We start from the raw sequence: 21,880 nt of genomic DNA on the forward strand, positions 1-21,880 counted from the left end.
TGAAATTAAAGCTCAACAAAGACAAATGTCAGTTTGCAGTAAAAACATTTACTTTCATGGGTGATGTTGTTTCAGATCAAGGCGTGAAACCTGACCCAAGCAAAATGTGAATATGTGAATATGGAGCGTCCCAATGACAAATATGACGTCAGAAGATTCCTAGAAGATTTACTTAGGAAAGTTTATCCCTCAACTCTCAGAACAGTCAGCTCCACTGAGATGGTTGTTAGACAAAGATAATGAGAGGATATGGTCACATCAGCAAGAAGAGAGTTGGCAGAAACTAAAACAAGCTATTACAGAACTGGAACTCAGATTCTTTGATCCTGCAAAAAGAATAAGGATATCAGCAGATGCTTCAATGTTTGGACTAGGTTCAGTGCTGTTGCAAACACATAATGAGACTTGGAAGCCTCTTACATATGCATTCAGAGCATTGACAAGGGCTGAAACAAGGTAGATAGAGAAATAGAGAAAGAGGGCCTGATTCATTAAGGAAAGTTAAGCAAATAATTAAGTAAGTTTTCTTACTCAAGTTTTCTGGACAAAACCATGTTGCAATACAAGGGCTGCAAATTAGTTTATTATTTTCTCATAAGGAAAATACTGTCTGTTTTTCATGTAGCACACAAATACTTGATAGCTTATTTGTGCACTGAAATTTAAAGTTGATCTAGGACATGCCCTACCCCAAATATAAATCTGCCATCACATTTTAAATTTACCCCCCCCTCCAATGCAACATGGTTTTGCCATACTTACTTTTGCTTAACTTTCCTTACTGAATCAGGCCCAGAGTTACTTGCAATCACTTATGCATGTGAAAGATTTCATCAAAATATGTGTATGGCCAAGTGTTTACAGTAGAGACTGATCACAAGCCATCAGTAGCTATCAGGGCTAAACATTTATAGGACTGTCCCATCAGAATTTAACGAATGCCTATCAGATTGCAGAAGTATGATGTACAATTGCTGTACTGTCCTGGTAGATATATGTACATTGCTGACACGCTTTCTCGTGCTGTGAACAAAAGCTAAAGTCCTATAAGTCAGATGGACATGAAATATATGTCAATAAGAATGTAGCTTCTCTTCCAGTGTCCTTTGCAAGGCAGGAACAGACTAGAAGGGAAACTGAGTCAGACGAATCAATGACTAAAAGGAGTCATTCTGGAAGGATGGCCAGCAGAGGAAAATGCTTGTCACCATCTGTTCATGATTATTGGATGTACCGAAGTGACCTTACTGTAGTCAATGACATAATTTTTAAAGGAAATAGATTTGTCATACCTTCACTCAGAAAAAGCATGTTGCGCAAGATAAACGAGGGCCACTTAGGCGAAGAAAAATGTAAGAGAAGAGCAAGAGAGGTAATTTACTGGCTGAGAATGAACCAATATATAGCGCAAACAACCACCACATGCAAATTGTGTCTTACATATAGGCCAAACCAATAACTCGAGCTACTGAGTGCCTTAGAGACCATACCAGAAGGTAGGTACAGACTTATTTGATCATAATGGAAAGACGTCCATTGCCATTACTGATTATTTTTCTAAATAGCCTGAGGTGAAGACATTACAAACAGCACTAGTAGATCTGGGATCAATTGCATGAAGTCAGTTTTTGCAAGACATGGTGTTCCCATGGAAGTGTTCATAGGCCACGGTCCTCAGTTTTGCAGGGTTGAACGTAAGCAATTTGCTGCAGATTGGGAGTTTGTTCAAAATACAATTATCCCAGAACAAATGGACTGGCAGAAAGTTCAGTAAAAACTGTAAGAACATTATGAAGAAAGCACATGAAGATTTCTACAAAACCTCTTAAGTTACCGGAGTACACCGTTGCAGAATGGACTTTCTCCAGCTCAAATGTTAATGGGAAGGAGGATTAGAGCGAATCTTCCAATACATGAAGAATTACTTAAAACGCATGATTCAACATCAGTCAAACTCAGCAACGAAAGACAACCGGTGAAACAGAAGATGGTCCATTATAGAACAGCAAAGAGTCTGTCTGATCTTATACCTGGAGACCAAGTCCGTCTCATAGACTATGATAAAATCATTTGGATACAGAAAGGCACGGTGCCAGCACGAATGCCACCAAGATCTCATAGTGTAGAGACAGAGCGAAGAACTGGAGCTAGGAAGAACCAGAAAGATTTAAGTCCTCAACCAAGTCCTCAAGAAGACAACATGTCCCACCCATATCCCTTAACTGATATGGATACTAGTCTTAATAACAGCGAACAGACTGTATATATATATATATTTATATATATATATATATATATATATATATATATATATATATATATATATACATGTCTCTATGTAGACATGCGTAGAGACATAGTTAAAAAAGATAATAATTGTGTTATAACACTGAAATATATAGGGCTTATTTTAAAGAAAAGGGGATATGATATTATTACATGATTGAAATAGGCATAGTATTTGTTGACATTTCATAACTAGTTAAATAAACCTGAGTCTTTTCTGCTGATGGTCCCAGGCCCAGGGGGTGGTGGGAAATAGGGTGTGGTTGTTATATGATGTGGAAATGGCTGAATAAAGATTGCACAATGTTACCCATGCTCCAGTGCTCTTTAATCCAAAACAAGCACAAGCAAAACACCTCCTAAATGGTATATATGGGACTGTATCCACAAATAATTATGTCACAATTATGTGGCCTTCGCCCGTTCCACCACGTTCCAGGCATAAGAGGACACAGGTCTACAAGACACAAATATCTGGAGACGGACATATGCATTTTATGTGTAGGTGCAGGTACATTTTTTTTGCACTTTGCGCAGTACGGAAGTTCATATCTTACACCAAACAAATTGTCACACATCTATAAATGAGCCACTTGGTTGATATTATTATGAACACAAGACTGAATAATCCCAAATTATTTTCTGACATATTTTAGAGAGTATTGTCACATAATGACTAAAAGAATGTGATACTATGTTAGTTTCTTCCTATCTTTTCATCTTTGTGTCTAATGGGAAGCAGGAAGCATTATAAGGTTCTTTGGGAGGAGGGTGTCTCAAGAGACTTTGTCATATTTTTCACAAGAAACTGGAAGAGACCAAACAATGGGAAAATGAGAAGTTTGATATAGCTCTAACTAGGGAGCATTCGTAATGTTATTTTTGCCCTAAAAGTGCACACATATATTGTGTGGCAGTGTTTATATTTAGACTATATGGCTGCATTCAGTAATGGAAATGAGATGTATTCATATAGCCATATCCAGCACTGAACCTTTGCCAGCATTCATGCTGTGAGAGATAGCTATAATTACACAAGAGGGAAGATCTAAGCTTCAACAATCTCAACAATCTTATCTTAGCTCAGTGGAACATTTTTAGCATCTAAACTAGGGAATATTGTTATTAGAGCTTGAATGTGCTGTTTTTAAAACAATTATAATGAAATGTGATTATTGTATTGTATGTTCTTATATATTGCATACAAAGATATCCATTTGAAAAGTGTTCAATAACCATGTTTACATCCATGATAAGTTTCCTTACTCAAAATGTCCCAGTGTTGTTCTTACCTTATAGGTGTCCTACTAGCATAGATGTCAACTGTCCCCAATTTTCAGGACTTACGTACTCCTTACTGTAAATGATTAGAGGTACTAGGTGCCACCTTAGTTTTCTTCGACCTATATAAAAGCACTTGGGGTATGAAGCTTCGTTCTTCTACAAGATCACAAAACTCATTAGTGACCTCTAATATCCTTCTGATTTCCAAGAGTTACATTACTACATTACTCAGTAAATCCCTTTTGTGTGCGTGATCTCGGGTTCTTTTTTTGTTGTGTTACTGTTCTGGTTCTCTACTACCCCTCTTCATTCTGCGTGGCTGAACGATGTGCCCACCATATTCTTTTGGATCTTTTGTAGACATGTGCTCATTCTATCCTGGTCACTAAGTGGATTGGCTAAAGGATAAAAGGTGTAGCGTAGCAGGCTATGTTAATTGGTCTTGTATCATGATTTTTCCTTCTGCTCCACGGGAGGTTTCTGTCCTCGCTGAGCTCGCCTTAGGACACCTGCTTTACGGCTTGAGAGGTATACCGCCCCAGTCAAACTCCCCAGCTGCCGCTGTCCTCGGAGTACTCCAAGGGTATAAGGTAGAAATTTAGAAACCACAGATCTTGCTATGTGTCAGCAGACTGTGTGTAAAACCTTTTATGTGGGTACACCTAGCAGTCTCCTGAATATAGACTAAGGACCACCCATGACCCAATAATCACAAAAGCCAAACCAACTGCCAAAACAGTCTAATCCACAATATTTATAAGGGACAAGACACTACAATTGTTCTACCATAAATCTGTACTTATTACCTTGTATCTATTTGTGTGTATGTTGTGAAATTGTCTTATTAAACCCTTTAAAGTTTATTTGCTTCTGCACCCATTTTTGAGGTGTGTTTGAGAAGGATCTGAGCACCTTTTATCAATTGCCTTTCCCTGCTCTTCTGGATGTCCCCAGTTTTGAAGTGGGCAAGGATAGAACAATCTGTATATAATCATTTCACATCAGAATGTTCACAGCAACACATATCACGTAGGCTAGGTACACTCCAGGATTTTCTGACCGGTGTTTTACCTACAACGATTGTACCTGCAACTGAACCTTCGATCGGTCTGGTGATTCATCCCTACACACTAGACACATTTAAAATGATTGGTGGAAGACCAACCGTCCGGGCAACGACTTTTAACAGCCATATTGTCGCCTTAAAAGAATTTGATTCCGTACACACTGAAACAACATATATAGATAAAGGGCAGAAGATCTCTGGCAAATACCTCCCAAAAACTTTGAAAAGGAAAAGGGAACACGTCATCGCTATTTATTCTATAACACATCTTTGTGTACAGTGTACATTCATTTGCAACTGCACAGCAACAATTTATTTTAATATTATGGATACTGTTGAAGTAGAGCAAGCTACTTGACTTTTGTTAGTCGCTATGGGAAGAAGACTGCAAGCACAGACCTGTAGGAAACGTAGGAGAAAGAATCAGTCTTGTTGGACCAAAGAGTGGTTCAAGAGGAGGGACTCATTCTCTCATATGCCCCTGCTGCAGGAGATACGGGACAACAACCCTGATGACTTCAGGAATTTTCCGTGAATGAATGAACCCACATTCCAGGAGCTGCTCCAACTAGTCACCTTATCATCCTGAAGGAGGACACACGTCTAAGGAGACACATATCTGCAGAGCAGAGACTGGTAGCTACTCTGAGATTTTTATACACAGCTTCTAATACCAAGGCAAAGAAACTCTCCAGCGCTAATAGGGATATTAGGAATAGAATTAAATAACCAACTGATACATATAAATCTTAATACAAAATTGATAATTGGTCACTTCATGGCATAAATATATACACACACAAATAATCAATCCCACTGCATCTAGTTCTTGGGGTCTATTGCTTACCCTAATCACAAAATCAAATACACAAAAAGAAAATGAACTAAAAAATACACAAAAAGAAAATGAACTGTGCAGATTGATTACCTGGTAATAATATATATTAATACATACTGTGTTGATACACAAGATAAGAAAAGGTTTCTAAATTAAAGACAATAATCTATTCAACATAACAAATAAACTAAAAAGTCCCCACGTCGCAAAAGTATGACATATAAAAGAAAAAAAAGGCAAAAATAGGACCTTAATAAAGGTCTAAATATCAAATGTTTCTAACAAATGTGAGAAATCTAAGAGTTAGAATTGCAGAACATCAGCGCAATATTAAGAACGAATTTGAGGCACAGAGTGTATCTGCCCATTTTTCTAAAGCACACAATCATGATCCTACTCTACTGAAGTTTATTGGGATTAAAAAGCTGACCAAACCGTGGAGAGGAGGTGATTTTATAGCATCTATATCCAAGGAAGAGGCAAACTGGATTTTTAATCTCAACACTCTGACCCCTAGGGGTTTAAATATCGATTTTGACCTGGGCTCCTTTTTATAGAAACCCAGACTATTTTTAATAGGTTTCTAGTTTTTTACTATTGGCCTTTGCACTTTTTTCTGTTTCCGTATTAGAATACAATTTATTCTTTAATTAATTCTTCTATGTATTATTAAGATCTATATTCTCTTCATGTGTATGGAAGGCTTCTATATATGTTGGCAACTAGCTCTTAGTATTTTCTATTTCCCTATGGTTGTTTTACTATTGTTATTTATTCTATACTTCTCCATTTATTGCCATTCGTTCCAAAGTTTCTCCATTCACAGCTTCTGAAATTGCATTTGTCAGTATGGACCAATAAGAGTGAACTAGGATGGCCTTGGAGGCGGCCCCTTATTCACATAAATACCACCTTACTTGAAGTGAGTTTATCTTTGCCTCCTATCCTGAGAAAGCCTCGCTTGAGGGGTGAATGGTGTTGGTTGAAGGCATTCTACATTTGCACAGTACTGTTTTTGCTTATTGAGGAAGAGAACTTTACATTTATATCACTTACAGTGGGACGCGAGTTCTTGTGTGCGTTCCAGCCGAACAAACCGGAAGTTCGGCATTTGGATTGCAAGTTGAGTTCCAAATTACAGGAAACTACAGGGGAACCATTCAACGAGCCGGAGGCGGGGGTGCACCGCGTCCACTGAAGGGAGAGATCACTATATGGAGCCAGTCTGGCGGCGTTGGGGCGAGAGAAGATGGCGTATGAAAAGCAACTGTTGGTTCAGGTGAAGTAGAAAAGTGCAAGAATGGATGAAAGAGTAGAGAGCGATGGAGAAGATAAAATTAAATTAGCGGATATTGGACTCATATAAAGAGCTAAGCCAATGAGCCTTAGAGAGATAGAGATGATGGTAAAAGTGCTGAACCAGTACAACTACAACAAGGGCCGGATTAAGGGGGGGCACAGGGGGCATGTGCCCCGGGCCCCCCTCTCTCAGGGGGCCCCCCGGGACCAGCTGTGGCTCTTTTTGCTGCCCCCAAATGTCAGTCTACAAGGGGCAGCACAGGGTTCTGTTTTTAAGTGCTCTCTTGGCACTATAAGCACAAGCATGCTTTTGCTTTTTTTTTTTGAGTGTTCTGGGCTTCCTTAGCTGCCGTGTAGATGACAGTGTGAGGAGGAGCAGAGAAGATCTGCCCTGCCTGTCTGTGGGGGATAAGGTAAGTTAAGATCTGCTGTGTGTGTGACTTTCTGTGTGTGTGACTGTGTGTGTGAGACTTTCTGTGTGTGTGTGTGTTTGTGTTTGTGTTTGTGTGACTGTGTGAGACTTTCTGTGTGTGTGTGACTGTGTCTGTGTGTGTTTCAGCCAGAGGAGGAGGCAATTATGAAAATGAAGGGGATAATTGTGGACAAGGAGAGGGGGTGATTTATGGACAAGGAGAGGGGGTGATTTATGGACAAGGAAGGGGTGATTTATGGACAAGGAGGGGGTGATTTATGGACAAGGAGGGGGTGATTTATGGACAAGGAGAAGGGGTGATTTATGGACAAGGAGAGGGGGTGATTTATGGACAAGGGAGGGGGTGATTTATGGACAAGGAGAAGGGGTGATTTATGGACAAGGAGAGGGGGTGATTTATGGACAAGGAAGGGGTGATTTATGGACAAGGAGGGGGTGATTTATGGACAAGGAGGGGGTGATTTATGGACAAGGAGGGGGTGATTTATGGACAAGGAGAGGGGGTGATTATGGACAAGGAGGATGTGAATATACAAATAGAGGGGGTTGCAGAGTGACAACCCAGGAAGGGAAACCAACGCTGATGAGAAGGGGGTTGAAGATGCTAAGTAGGTGGGGAATGAGGAGTGAGAGGGAAGATAGAGAATTAAGATGAAGAGGATTGAGTAGTGGGATGTTCGGGATATAAATGGAGAACAGAGAAGTACGATGTGCTCAGACCTAGATTGTCTATTTATTGTGGACCCTCTCTCCATGCCCCAGGGAAGTAGCATTTCTAAAAGTGGGCATTATGGTAAAAATGACAAAATTATGGCATAATGTACAAAATGTAATATGCCTCCATGCTAGCTCTGTTGCCTTGCAACAAATCAGGCCTGCTAGTGCTTAGCTGGACTAGGCTGTTAGGGATAACCAATATATACTTACATATAGTAAGGTTATTTTGTTAATTATTTGTGGAGTGATTGTGAGGTATTTAATGTGTGCTTGAGTTTGGGGAGGAGTGCTATTTATTAAATGTGAATATGAATTATAAAATGTTGGCAATGGTTTTGAAAAATAGGTTTATTTATTACATGTAAACTCTATTCATTTATACCAGGCTGTTTGGTGGGGAGGGAAATAAGTTTATTAAATGTGTACGCTATTAATTTAATGTCGGGGCTGCTTGGGGAAAATAGTTCTATTATTAAAAGTGAATAGTATTAATTTAATTCCAAATTTGGGGCTGGTTGCAGGGAGGGAGGCCTAATTATTAAAGGGGGTGCTATTGATTTATTAACAGGACTCTTTGGGGACTCCTAAACTTTATGTACCTGTTTTTGATTCAAAATAGGGCCCCGACATCCCAGAATCTACACAAACGGCAACTGAGCTTAAGACACCAGCAGCCACAGGTGGTGAAAGCGACAACAGCAGGTAGGGGAGACCAGGACCATCTTCCAACTGTTCTCAATATGGTGGGACTGTCCAGAATTTGGGTGACTGTCTCACTTAGTCAGGATTTGGTCTGACTACAAGGATAGTTGGGAGATATGTCCTACTTCAAAATGTTATGCTTGTAAAGGCAGAGTTGTGTGCATCTAACAGTAGTGCACATAGCATTGCCTGTTTATTTGTTTAAAATTCGACAATATGGGGCCCCCCTGTCTTAAGTGCCCCGGGCCCCCCAGAACCTTAATCCAGCTCTGACTACAACTGTCAAAAGCAAAAATACTGAAGAGTTAATCACAGAAAAGAAGTTATTATGCAAAAACTGCTGCACCAAATCAGGGAGAAACTGGGGTAGAAAAAGGACTAAATTTCAAAGCCAAAAGAGGTGGTCCGACTTAAAAATTAAAGAACAAAGAAGGCTTGTGAAAATCCATAAAAACATTAAAAAAGTGAGTATTAAAATCTAAGTAAAAATGTTCTACAACTGTTAAAAGGCCTTGTTAGAGATTTCTTTAAAAAAATAACGATTATTAAGACTAAAAAATGTAATACAACTATTTACAGAAAGAAGAATGCACAGAGAAATGTGCCATCTAGCTACTAAAAGTTACAGTGGAAGAAGCTGTAGAGATTATAGAAGAAGAAATAAGTGAAATACCAATTGGAGAAATTAGAGCTTCAGAAAAAGAAGGTAATTGGGATGACATGTAAAAGTTTTATGAAATGTCAGGAGCACCTTGTTCTGTTATAATAACCAAAAAGGCGCTTGTTTTACAGATGCTGTGCAGCAACAGGCCAGCTTGAGTGAAAAAAACCAAGAGGGCCCTAACATAAAGTGATTTCAAGCAGTGTCCAAGGTGTGGAACTTGTACGTTGCACTGTGGTAGAAATGAACTTGTGTTCTATTTCTTCGTTCGACATAAATAAAATGTTTTTCCTTTCCTCATATAGAAACCATTGTCATATCTGACGGCAGTTCAGAACGAGAGAAGGATGCAACACACAGTAACATTTGTGGTCCTTAGGATGATGGGAAGGGTGTGGGCAAGAGGATGGAAAAGCTGGATGAATATTTTACAGAATTAAGGGTGAGCATCAATGATGTTAAGAACAAATTCAAGAAACTTGAAAAAAAATTCCTAGAATTGTTTCAAGTATATGAGAAATTAATGTCAGAAAGCAGTAGCCAGGTTAATCGTTAAATATGTCAGTGGATTTATAAGTACTGCAATTTTTTTCTGCTATATCCATTTCTATAGATATTGTCTGCGATATGTTGGATAAAGAAAACATAGTTTCTTTGCTGTCCTTGCAATAAATATATCGAGTATATTTACTTACAATAAAGTCATAAATATGAAACATGATGAATGCACATAATTATGCAAGCAGACATATCCAATAAATATCTATAGAATACGTAGCTATGTGCTTTTCTACTATACTAGATGTACACAGATGTATAATTATGCAAGCAGACATATCCAATACATATCTATAGAATGTGCTTTTCTTGTAGACTAGATGTGCACAGATGTATAATTATGCAAGCAGACATATGCAATACATATCTATAGAATACAAAGCTATGTGCTTTTCTTGTAGTCTAGATGTACACAGATATATCCAATACATATCTATAGAATACATAGCTATGTGCTTTTCTTGTAGACTAGATGCACACAGATATATAACTATGCAAGCAGACATATCCAATACATATCTATAGAATACATAGCTATGTGCTTTTCTTGTAGACTAGATGCACACAGATATATAACTATGCAAGCAGACATATCCAATACATATCTATAGAATACATAGCTATGCACTTTTCTTGTAGTCTAGATGTACACAGGTGTTTAATTATGGAAGCAGACATATCCAATACACATCTTTAATATTTCAAATGTATGTGCCTTTCTTGCAGATTGTACTGACAAAGGTGAATAATAGGCAAGCAGACATATGCTATACACATCTTTCCGTTCTAAGCACCTAATTGTCATTTGATTGACGTGCAGACACCGCACCACGTGGGAGAGGTAAAGACAACAGAAATTTACATATACACGCCCGAAAGGAGTCGCAGTTGGAGGAACTATCGGCAGTTGGTCGTGAACTGGTCATGAATTCATACTCACTATATGATCGGAAGGTGATTGGAGCAAGATTATCAAACATTACGAACAACCAAATGAAACGACAATCAGCACTTTGGAACAACTGTCAGTCATCGTGTAAGTGTACACACTACTGTGATATCTGACCAAACTGTCATATATCGGCTGATTGACCTGATGATTGGATGAAAACCCTTCAGTGTGTACCTAGCCCTAGGGAGATGAGTGTGCTGGTCTTCTGGGAGTCAATAACTTATCCTTTCAAGTGATTATATTAAGGAGGACATGGCTGTGTGTGAGTGGGTCATGGTGTAAGGAGGGGAATGGAGGTAAGCAGGACAACACAGACTGAGATTTAAATAGTGAAAGGAGCATAGACCCCAACAGCACAGGTTAGTAATAAGAGGCCCTTGCCAAACTAATGCAGGAAGACTATGCACATAGTATATGATTTTCCTTCTTCTTCTTGGATGCTCCTACTTATTTTCCTTTTGTGTCCCCGTACTCAATTTTAAATAAATAATGGTACGTTACTGCAAGTTTCTCTTAATATTTTATTATTAAAATGCAATTTATTAATGCATGTTCAGGAAAAGTAAAGAAAAATATTCACAACATGTCTGCCTTATCTGCGCAAATTAATTGTTCTTTTGAACTGAAAAGTCCAAGTCAAGTCAATTAGGGCATACACATTTATAATATCAGATCAAGTTTGCATTTTAATGATGTTTTTGTAATTTAGTTCGCTGAATATTGGACTGAGTCAATCAGTTTGGCTCCAAAAGGTCAGATGAAAGAGACACTGAATTGTAATGAACCCAAACAACAGATAGTGTGGATTAGCAATAGGTATTTTAACAGGAAAAACACATTCATAAACAGAAACGCGATCTCTTCATGTATAGAAACAAAAGCGTGAAGGCATAAATATCAATATATTTAGCTTATGGGTTAGATCCATCTAGAGTCCAGAACACATTGATTATTTTAATGTGTTTTTCTTAATTTCCAAATATCTTTTAAACAGAAAGAAAATGGATCGCCCCAGCTTGTCAAAGCTGGGGATATACGAAAAGAAAACATAAAGGCTGTATTATTATAAATTAGACACTTGTTAACGAAAGCTATAACAGAACTCTAGATAGATGACTAAGTGGATAATAGAACAGGACTAAATGCAATTTTAATGTTGGCTTGTTTCCAACAGCACATTTGGCTGTTTTAAAAATGGATTGTTTTGCTGTCATTGGATATAAATCTTTCACAATGTACGATATAAATGTACTGCAAGAGAGGTGGTTCAAACAAGAAACTAAGCGGTAGATGGTACGGGATAAAACCATTAATCATGTTGGAGATGGAGTAAGTTAAAGGAGTCAACTAAGAATATGTTATAATTAAGTGGAGAATTTAATTTGATAAGAGCAAGTACAATGCATTTACCAGGTTCTTGTATAAATGTATCTGCCAGGTATTTCCCAGCTGAAAACATATTTAGGCAGTGACACAGACCGAAGTAGACAAGGCATTCTTGTTTCCATTATTCTGTAAGTGATGTTTTCTACCATAGCTCCATCTGGCCAATAAACCATACATAAATGTGCATTTTTTTTAATTTTTTGTCCTTATGTGAACTATTTTGCTCCTCTAAATGGCAGGAGCCATTATTAAGTCCATGTATCAATATTACCATGAGCAAGCACATGTGAAATTTATCATACTAATTCCTTTGAGGAACCCCTTGGGCCAGGCCTAGTATTCCCTTCTGTTTTACAGCTCTTAGCTCGCCTTATGGGAGAAACGGCCCTGGGTTGGTGAGATGAGCTAAATGACACCTAAGAAACAGCATTCTAAAGCTGTTCACTGGTTTTCTAGAAGGAATGGGCACAGAACAACTTAATGACATGACCCCGCAACTGGTGCAGTTGTAGGTGTACCCATTAACAAACGTGGTACATCTGCACTGGCATTGTAGATGGCGATTCACAGAAATGACGTAAATATCGTCTTTCCTTTACAATAAATGATAAGTGTTGTCGTACCTCCCAAAATTTAATGTGTCCAGTCATGTCATGGCATGTTAAGGGTGTGATCACCTCACAGTGAGTCCTTTCCAAGCGTTAGGCTGCCTCCAAAGCCCTCCCCTCTTCCATAAACACCATTGAATTGCAGTATGTCAGATGCATGTTGCGCCCACTCACCATAGTGAGCACATATCTCCCAGCTTCCTGGAATCATGGAACACGAGGACAGTCCCGCAGAAATTGGGACAGCTAGAAGGAATGCGTCATTTAATGCTTGTGAAATGGTGGCTAATGTGCAAAGTGACACAATAGTAAGGTAATTGGAGCTTTTTGGAACAATGACAACTACTGGTGTGATTGGCAGTTACACTACCTCAAACATTTTGCCCACTATTTACACAGTGATTGTCCTTTGTACATCAGAGAAAATGTGAGAATTTCAACTTACTTGGAATTAGCCACCAAAGTATACAAATATAGATAAAATCATGACACAATGCGCGTAATGGGGTGTAAACCATTGTTTCATATATTAGTTAGTGCTACAGTGATACATACCTACATTATAAGATTTAGAAACACTAGAGTCGTGTAAAATAATAATAATATATATTATAATATATTATAATAATATAGTTCACAACAATCATTCCCACTACTGCAGCCATATTGTGTTGTATTACAGTACATCTAATGCAGCCATTCACCTGCATGCTGTTAGTCTTCTAAACAAAAATAGTTGTAACCAGTTAAAGTTTAAAGTCAATGGTGCAAATCCCAATATAATAACACCAAGGAGAGGAGCACAACAGTGGAGGCTTTCAGAAGGGTCACATGTAGCCTCCTAAAGATGAGAATTTCTCCTGTTTGGTCTCATCCTGGTGATATTGAAGGCCCAGTCTATGTAGCAGTTTATTGCATGATTTGATGGTTTTGTCTTTTTATCTTCTTGACAAACCAACAAAAGTTTAATCTGCTCCTTGTGCTGTGTGAACACTATGCTGCTGTTCCTATCTCACATTGTGATCTGTTATGTTTCCCTAAAGGTGCTGTATGGCAACTGTTATTAATAGAAGGGCACTTGTGTGGCCCTTAAAAATGTTGACTACTGCATTAAACCAGTCAACCTTTGTGATGTACCTGGGGATACACACTACTATACACTACTAGACCTCCTATACTTTTGAAAGGGAAAACCACACATGTGACCTGAACTGTGCACAGGCTTTACTGCCAATCCATTGCATTGTTCTGGGTGCCCAATGGTAAAACAGATAGGTGTAAATTAGCAGTAATACAGTTAGCCTGTTACTCTAGATGATTGTAATGGTCATCAGTGATGTGGGTAGGTCAGCCTCTATAGCCAGGCAAGGCATGATTTTTGTCTGTGGCAGTCCCCCTTTGCCATAGGATATAATATGTTCACTGATACAAGGCTGCCTCCAGGTCTTTTACATGTAACTATAGACACATGTGTGAGCTCTACAAACATTCCCCATGAAAGACTTACAACTTACACTTGTATTAAATAGTTGCATTCCAGATACAGATGGAGTAGAGTGTATTGCTGGGGCAGCACAGTGGCTTAGTGGTTAGCACTTCTGCCTCCTAGCACTGGGGTCATGAGTTCGATTCTCAACCATGGCCTTATCTGTGTAGAGTTTGTATGTTTTCCCCGTGTTTGCGTGGGTTTTCTCCAGGTACTCTGGTTTCTTCCCACACTCCAAAAAACATACTAGTAGGTTAATTGATGCTAATAAAATGTACCTTAGTCTGTCTGTATGTGCGTGTTAGGGAATTTAGACTATAAGCTCCAATGGGGCAGGGACTGATGTGAGTGAGTCTGTACAGTGCTGCAGAATTAGTGGTGCTATAAAAATGAATGATGATGATGGCTCATTAGAATGTTTTTGTAATAAAATCAAATATACCAAGTTAATATCAAAGATACCTGTCACAGGACAGCATGGATTAAGTACCTAATTCTTAGTCATGACCAGTATTAAATCTCTATCAGCGGCTTAGTTTTGGGGCCCTGGTGCAGGCCTTTCATTGTCTGGTTCTTCCCTACCTACATCCGCTGAAGGATTGCAGGAAATAGGGCAGCTTTATGTTATGTTGCAGGGTGGCACAGTATGTGTATGTAGGGCTGACATCACGCGGGTACAGGGAGTACAGTAGTATGGGGCTCAACAACAGAGTGCCCCCCTCCTTCCTTCTCTCACCCCCTTTTATTTTTAAATTATTCTCTACCCAACATTTGCCTTCCCAAGTTGCCTACAAGGGGGCCCGCTGCCGCATCCCTAATTACGAGCAGAGATCTAGGTTATATCTGCTATATTATATGACAAATGCATTGTTCTCTAGCACTTTTGCAGCCGCATCTATGGGATGGAAATTACGCCCAGGTTGCATTCACCTCCACACCAGGCCCAGAGTGTTCAGTTCCTGACCCCAGCTCTGAACTCTCAGGCTGTCAGTGAGGAGTACAGAGAACAGCACTGGCAAGGTACCAGGGGCGGATCTAGAGAATATTTGTACCCGGGGCGATGTAGGGGGGGGCGATTTAGGCCATGCCCCCTTTTTTACATCTGAGGCTGCCGGCGGCTGCACACTATGTGCAGGTCCGTTCAGCAGTGACAGGCAGGGACAGTGTGCTCCCCGAATGCTCTGATTGTGTTTAAAACACAATGAGCAGCCGGGCAGCACACTGTCCCTACCTGTCACTGCAAACGGACCTGCACATAGTGTGCAGTCGCCGGCAGCAAACCCCTGCTAGGGGGAGCGATCGCCCCGATCGCTCCCCCCTGGATCCGCCACTGCAAGGTACCCTGTGCCACACTGCCATCACAGGTCTCTTTTCTCCTCAATGGCAGCCTAGACATTCAGTAATTCTGTGCTTACATGACCAGTTTTATTTCTGTGCTTTGTGTGCGCTTTAAGTGGCTTGGCCATTTAAAAAAATATATACTTATTTATAAGTTTCATTTTAAACCGCTATGGACACGGTATCCATGTGTGATCAAACATATGTATATGTAATATGTACTGTTGTTACTGATTATTCTAATAAGTTTATTGTCTTGCTATGTATGGGGCTGTAATATTTCCATAACCAAAAGATATATAATAGATTATACAATAAAACCCAATAAAAAATAATACAGTTTGTATATATTTTGCCCATCAATCAAAGCAATGCCTTCATTCTACACTAACAAGGTTTTTCCATGTGTAGGGCTATAAGAGTATTTATAGAACATGGCATATCTCCCTGATCTTGGAAGGCTATAAAGCAATCAAGATTACAGTACCATTATACATATTTATATAATTGAGAATGCAATCAGGACAATGCATGCTGTATGTGAGAAGGTTGTTATATACTATTTTGCGATTGCTGACCAGTTTACCAAGTTTGATTTTGGCACTGAAGTTGTTGCATCCTTATGCGATCAGTGAGTGCTAAAGAATCTTGCTTGTTCTTTAGTTTTTAAATGTATATTTGTGCACGTACTTGTTATAAAAGAATGTTGCAGTCTATGGAGTCTTGTTCTACTTAGAATCCCACATTTCAATTAAGATTATACGGTCTTTTGTATTATTGAATTTTATTTTTCAATTAACCAAGGAGGTATTAGGATTATAGTGATCACTCACTTCAAAGAGGAGACTACTTTCTTAGTAAGGGGAAGAACAAGAGCTTTTAACAACATCTACCTTCCAGGTTCAGTTACTAGGAAGTCTACCCAAGACCTTCAGCTTTTAAGGGACCAGTTTAGAAAATTCCCTAATTAGTATTCAGTCTGAATATTTTGATAAAATAATTATAACAATCGCACTCTCAGAATTCTGCATTATGTCTGGTCTCCAGGATGGACAGCAAGCTCTGGAGGAAGCCTTTCTGCACTTATTTTGTTTCTCCACTAGGTGACAAGCTGTCTGCGAGTGCTCACCTTGTACCTCATTAATGGCATCTGTTCTTGCTTTAAGCACCTACTGGGATGACCATCTCTGTCCTCAGCATTGCTCAGTGTTAGCTTGACTTGTTGGTTCAACTTTACTACTTTGGTCCACTCTAGATTACGTCTGATGCCCTGATCCCGTGGATCCATAGTTTATCTACTTTAACTTTGAGCTTAGTCTCATATATCTTCATTGCACTGACTACTAGGGTTTTGGCCTTTATCTTATCCTATTCTTTTACTTCAGATCCCTACTGTTCGGATTTTCTGTCATCAGACTGATGCTGCTTTTTTACTCATATATTTTGCTGAAATGATCAATTGCAGTGATGTATTTGGAACCTGAGAAGAACAGGATTTCTGCAGACAAGTTGGCTATTTATTTAATGGGTACACACTCTAATATTATCCTTCCGAGCATTAATACTTTTTAAACATAATGGGCCTTAAGCAGAGTCCGATGTAAGTGATGCAAAAGCGGAAGCGTGAATTTCGTCCATTAAAATGAAGTTATTCACTTAGTATGCAGAGTCATTTGTATCTTAAGGTATGTTCGACTCTGCATAATACACAGATTACATACATTTCAGTAAGATATGCTTAAAGCATATCCTACATTATGGGCTGTATCCAGAAAAATAAATAAATGAAAAACAAATGTCTAGGATGGTACTGGCAAAATTGAGTTTACAAAAAGTATCCACACCCTGAAAATTCACATAACAGCACTAGCCTATGCCAGCCATGGCTGGTGGCACTACAGCAGGAAAACCCGCGGCGTGGTGCCCCCCTGCCATAGTACCAACCAGCCCTAGGCCAGTCAGCACAGGATGAATTCTCTAAAGGAGATGATCTTGCAATAAAGAAGTCCCCAGGGCAAACCAGCACCAGGCAGGACTTGGGTTATTTCCACACTCCATGGGCAGTGGATGTGGGTTAATAAATATAATTAAAGGGTTATATTTTTCCATATTGCAGTATAGCTCCTAGCATGCCCTGGGTGCCTTTAAGTGATTGTGATTGTAGCATTACAAGCTCCATTATAAGCTTACACACAACCTGCATTTCAATTTGCATTGGTGATTTTGGTAACCATTATGCCTCACAAAAAGACAAGCATGTGTTGATAGAATGTACTGGCAATAGCATTGTTGTCAGAGGGCACTGTATCATTTTACTAATGCTAATACATATTTGAGAGTAAAATGGCACTAATATATAATGACCCTCCAAAATCATGACAATCATTAGTAGAACCACTTACTTCTCCTCACTTACACAAAGCATCTCTAAAGACCTATAAGGCAATAAGACCTGAGGTAACACAGGCAATGTAAGCCCCGCTCACTCTGACTCTGCAAAATGGCGTATGGATCTCACAGAGATTTAGGAACTCTGAATGAAAATAATGAAATGCAGGATCAATGTCAGGTATTAAATTGATTATATACCAGGAACCAGGTCATCAAGGAAATTTCCAAGCTTACAAAGTTTAAATTGTCCTTGTATACTGGACTTTACAGTATGATTTTCCATACACAATACAATATTGCATGTTTAATTAGAGTACCAGAGCATTTTTTTTGTTTTTGTTCCCCAGCCAATTCAGATTAAGGTCATCTAGAGTCAGGAGCACACACTTTAAATTTGGAGAATCAATGATGCCCAGAAAGTTTATCATGTAAGTCTGGGACTACAGAGAGGTTTTATGGGATATGTGTATATGTTCTGTTATGTACGTCTAGTCGCTATCCAATGACGATTGTCCACTTCAAATTGTGTGCTTCCAAAGCACAATGGGATTTAATAGCAAAAAGCAGCAGAGTAACAATGCAATAATATAAGTACAGACAATTACATATGCATGATCCAGTATACTGTTATTCAGTCCTGAAGTCTGTGGTTGAGAAGAGTATCTGCTGGGCCCAGGGCTCCTATTTATATACAGTCAGTGATACAGTGAAAACAATATAGATGATTTGGCATGTTTCCATACGTTCAGGCTTCAGGATGGTCCACTGTAATGCAGGTCATTGGCCAGTTCAAACGATGCCCTCCGAGGGTGGGGGTCAGCTTTCCAAAAGATGCATACTAATCTTCCTGCCGAAAGCTGGTTCAAACTGGTCTATTTACATTACACACACAATACAATTCTGATCATTTATTCCCTATAATCCATAACTTGAATACGCGAGGTGCGGTATCTTAGCCGATAGAACCAGGCGTCTGCGAATAAATAGGGAATTAGAATGATATCAAACAATATGTGTTTCTTGTAACCTGAACCTTAGATCTCAATAAAGTGTATATAACATTATAATATTTAACTACAAACTCTGTTACATTTCATTATAAATAACTATGTGTTGCAACTATTTTTTAATATGAACTTATTACAAGCGTATGTGTTCGTGTAAATGTGTGTATAAGTGTTCTCACGTGTTGAGGTTAATTACGCTCCTTCACGCCGTCCCGTGCTATTCGCATAATTTCATACATAGACAATCAGATTGATAGATATTAATTTCAAATGACCATATCCAATTATTTGACTTTGACAGTTATAATGATTGGATTGGTGATGGGAAAACAAATTTTCCCAATTAAGTTTTCAAATGTAGATGGTCCACCAGCATTACTGATCGTTGCAAAATGTAGAGCATCCTCTAAATAGTGCATATTGAGGAGCACGGTGGCACAATGGTTAGCATTGCTGCCTCACAACAATCACAGTGTTTGATTCTTACTAGTGCTCTATCTGTGTGGAGTTTGTATGTTCTCCCTATGTTGGCGTGACTTTCCTCTCACATGCCAAGACATACAGGTCGGTTAATTGGCTTGTAACAAAATTATTGTAGTGTGTGGTAGGGAATATAGACTGTAAGCTCCAGTATATGGAATATAGATTAAGCTCCCCTGGACCAGAATGTGTGAATGATTGAATATTCTTCGCAAAGCTTTGTATTATATATAGGCGCAATATAAAAAAAATTAAAAAAAATAAGACTCCGCCTCCTTTCTTTGTCCTATATTCCTGAAGGCTGAATATCTTTGAATGGCAATAGATTATTAAATTACATCTTCAGTTTTTTGCACAAAGCTCATTAATTCATTAGGTTTAGCTATTAGACTATGAATATTTAAATGGATGACAGACAGCCCTTTGGGAGCTTGAAAGAGACACTGTCAGCATTATTGTTATTTGGATAAAGGAAAGGGCCAGGATGTGATACAACATCACCTGCCAGAGGCAGCATCAGAATGAATAGATATGCAAAGGATTGCCTGGTGAGAGAGGCATAATTACCATATCTGTAGCACAGATGGCCAGATGGGTGTCTTGTTTTTAGGACTTATCACAAATACTAATTAGAAAGTGCAAAACTATTAACTAAACCAGGGTGAATAACTACAGAAAGTATAGACCTGAAAGACTTAGGCACAGATTTTGTTTTCCGGGACGAGGTATTTAATTGACAGGGGTGTTCCATGTTTAGTTAGGGATAGAGGATTATTTCTTTACATGCCCTCAGCGGTGATGAAGATCAGGAGGTAAATGTATTATGCTCCGATTTGTTCAAGTCGCCGGAAATCTGCGACTCTGCAGCTAAAATTTAAAGCGCCGATGGCTTGTAAAGGCAAGTTTGTCTTTACAAGCCATCGCCACTTTAAATTTGCTTTTGCCTTTACAAGTCATCGCCGCTTTAAATTTTAGCTGCAAAGTCGCCGTTTTCCGGCGACTTCAACAAATCGGAGCATAATACATTTATCCCCAGGACTTTCTTTTAACGAGATACCTATTGTACCTTCCTGGTTAAGGTTATATGAGAAAGCACAGTTTAGGCGCACTTTGAACAATGTAATGATAACATTAAAATGTACAATAGTGACACATACAATAAAGACAGTCCTGTTATCCTCAAAGCGGATCGTAGGCATGCAACTATCTATGTGCAATCAAGATAAATAATCACATTGATGAACCGTATATAATGCAGTTCAGAATTCCAGTGACTGTGTTGTAATACAGCCCTATGATCAATAATCACTATTGTTTCAATAAAGTAGTGTGTAAAGTGCAGGAGACAATATTGCTTGTGTCTTAAATGCCCGATACAGTGCATTGGTTTACACTTAACGGACCTGATTCATTAAAGGAAGTAAAGCAAAAAAAAATGACTAACTTTGCACCTTGGCAAAACCATGTTACATTGGAGGGGGAGCTCAATTTAAAATATGATGGCAGATTTATAGTTGGGGTAGGTCATGTCCTAGATCAACTTTAAAGTTCAGTGCAAAAATAACGCTATTGAGTATTTGTGTTTTACATTTTATACATAAGTATTGAACTTATGTATAAAATAATAAACTAATTTGCACCCCTTGCATTGTAACATGATTTACCCAGGAGATAACTTACTCATGTTTTTGCCTTTCTTTCCTTAATGAATCAGGCTCACTGTGTATATTCTTGTGAGTTAGCCTTTCGCTATTGCTTTTAGATGAACCAGCCTCTGTGTACTTCTCTGTCTCCATTTGCTCTCAATCAGCTCCACCAGTTTGTAAGTAAAAGAGAAAAAAATACAGAGGATTCTGTGCATTTCCATTTTTAAAAGATTCAATTTTTATTGCAGAAAAACACACTCGCAATAATAAAAAGAAATATATATCCAAAGCAAAATTGCAAATCTTCCTTGTAGAATGGAAATGTCAATATCACAGTGCTAAAAAGGTGAGAATTCCCAGGATGCTGTAGTCACCGGTTATTGGGTTCCATAGATGTTTCAACCGATAAGAAGACTGTTATACACACACACTCCACTACCAGGATGCTGTAGTCACCGGTTATTGGGTTCCATAGATGTTTCAACCGATAAGAAGACTCTTATACACACACACTCCACTACCAGGATGCTGTAGTCACCGGTTATTGGGTTCCATAGATGTCTCAACCGATAAGAAGACTCTTATACACACACACTCCACTACCAGGATGCTGTAGTCACTGGTTATTGGGTTCCATAGATGTTTCAACCGATAAAAAGACTCTTATACACGCACACTCCACTACCAGGATGCTGTAGTCACCAGTTATTGGGTTCCATAGATGTCTCAACCGATAAGAAGA

Source organism: Mixophyes fleayi, chromosome 3, assembly GCF_038048845.1.
Source record: "Mixophyes fleayi isolate aMixFle1 chromosome 3, aMixFle1.hap1, whole genome shotgun sequence".
Lineage (NCBI taxonomy): Eukaryota > Metazoa > Chordata > Amphibia > Anura > Limnodynastidae > Mixophyes > Mixophyes fleayi.